Source organism: Olea europaea, chromosome 18, assembly GCF_002742605.1.
Source record: "Olea europaea var. sylvestris chromosome 18, O_europaea_v1, whole genome shotgun sequence".
NCBI lineage: Eukaryota > Viridiplantae > Streptophyta > Magnoliopsida > Lamiales > Oleaceae > Olea > Olea europaea.
In genome coordinates, this window is record NC_036254.1 from 7,081,513 (window position 1) to 7,084,244 (window position 2,732).

Here is a 2,732-nt window from a genome sequence, read left to right on the forward strand (position 1 = left end):
TTGACCATTTTTCATATCCAACATCCAACTACAAAATAATTTTAGTTATTAGATAACAGATTCAAGTAACAAGTCACATATGGTCACAGTTAACTCTAAAAAGTTTACAGATTGTCAGTATTATCACAGAACAGGTCACAAATGGACACATTCATAAAACTATATTATGTTTTCAATTATAAATGAGACCACATGCTAAATATGCACTGTATATTTCATTCATAATCATGTTTCAATTTCATGTAATAAAAAATGAAATATAGTTTGTACATTAAACATGCGTGATCACAGATATTCATAGAAATTTCATAACATCACAAAAATAGTGACAGGAAGTCATATAACATAAGTTTCAGACAATCACATACCAAATATTCCCTGATATCTTCATTTATTGAGTCCAATTGCTGCATTTTGTATTCAAATTCATCCATTATATAAGCTCTTACAGCAGAATTGAATGCATGTGTGACATTGTGACCTGATTTTTCATAATGTGACTTCAAATTTTTCAGCAAATGGTATGAACAGATCCCATGCATTGCCTCTGGATATACAAATTCAATGGCATTTCTTATGCTATTGTGTCCATCGGATACTATACATAATCCATCTCTATATCCGTATGCCCTCTTCAACATCTCAAGAAACCATCTCCACGACTTATCACTGCAGAGTCTAAACAGGTCACAAATAGTCACATGCGAGTAATGTGTTATATAACCGCAGGTCACAAATCGTCACAAATAGCAATAGTTGGTTAATTTGCATGACTTAATAGGTCACAAGTGGTCACATATGAGTACTTTCTTATATAACTGTAAGTCACAGATGGTCACGAATAGTTTGATTAACTTGTTACATATGAACAGGTCACAAATGGTCACAAATTCTTAACATTTATCATCGACACTCTTACAAAAGAAGTAAGCATAGAATTGGTCCCATCTAGTGGAAGATGACATTCAGGTTTAGTTTGAACACAAGTTAAATAAAAAACATAGAGCTTATTTTATACTTGAAATGGTCACAGATGGTCACAATCATAAAAAACAGAGTTACAATCAATGTTTGTTTACACAGCCCTTTTCCAGAAATAAGTGACATCGTGAGAATAACGAAAGCTCAATGCATAAATCTATCAACTTGTATAATCCAAAAAATACGTCGTTCGGCAATAAAATGAAACAATTTGCAATTACAAAGAATATCATTTTGTAAAAAAGTTATGCTAAGCTATTTGAATTTCTTTGAATCTTTCTTTATTTTCAGTTTTTTGTCATTCTGGTTAAGTGGCACCAAGTTCCTGCATGTTCGACGATTGTGCCCGAATTCACCGCATCTTCCACATTTCACAACTTGTGATCTTTCATATGCTGGCTTCTTTCTCTTCTCAGTAGGCCGTCCAGAGCTTCTCTTTTGGTTTGGAGCAAAAACAACTCTATTACTTACATCTTCTGGCAAATTCCATTCTGATTTATTACCTACAGGAAATACAGTCTCTTTGTAGGTATTTAGATATGCATCTCTTGTGTAATACATAGAGCAAAAGTCATATACATTCAGCTTCAATGTTGCTATTACTGCCAGTGCATGTGGACAGGGAAGTTGATCCACTTGAAACATTCTACAACTACATATATGTAGAGTTATATTAATCATGTAAGATGAAGAATTGTCCATCACTTCAAACAAAGTGTGACTGGCAGGTGAAACCTGAAAATAAAAATTATTTAAAGTTATTCTTGTGATCAACATAATAAACATAGTTTTCTATTTTTATCTTTAGATTTCTCACATCATTATTCATTTTCCTCAACAGCTTCTCATATTTCATGGCAAGTTTCGTAAAAGTGCCATGTGCGTCATCTCTATTTTTGCAAAACCAAGATTGGACCATTTGCCTCAATGATTCTAGAAGTGCTTCAATGGGGTAATTTTTTGCCGCCTTCGTGACTGCATTAACAGATTCTACTATGTTTGATGTCAGAGTAGAGTATCTATTGGTTGGCATGTGCAATCTTGACCATTTTTCATATCCAACATTCAACTACAAAAAATTATTAGATAATAGATTCAATTATAAGTAACAAGTCACATATGGTCACAATTAACTCTAAAAAGTTCACAGATAGTTACTATTATCACACAACAGGTCACAAATGGACACATTCATAAAACTATATTATGTTTTCAATTATAAATGAGACCACATACTAAATATGCACTGTATATTTCATTCATAATCATGTTTCAATTTCATGTAATAAAAAATGAAATATAGTTTGTACATTAAACATGCGTGATCACAGATATTCATAGAAATTTCATAACATCACAAAAAAAGTGACAGGAAGTCATATAACATATGTTTCAGACAATCACATACCAAATATCCCCTGATATCTTCATTTATTGAGTCCAATTGCTGCATTTGGTATTCAAATTCATCCACTGTATAAACTCTTACAGCAGAATTGAATGCATGTGTGACATTGTGACCTGATTTTGCACAATGAGTCTTCAAATTTTTCAGCAAATGGTATGAAAAAATCCCATGCATTGCTTCTGAATATACAAATTCAATGGCATTTCTTATGCTACTGTGTCTATCGGATACTATACATAATCCGTCTCTAGATCCGTACGCCCTCTTCAACATCTCAAGAAACCATCTCCATGACTTATCGTTTTCATTATCTCCAATCCCAAAAGCTAGTATGAAGATATTG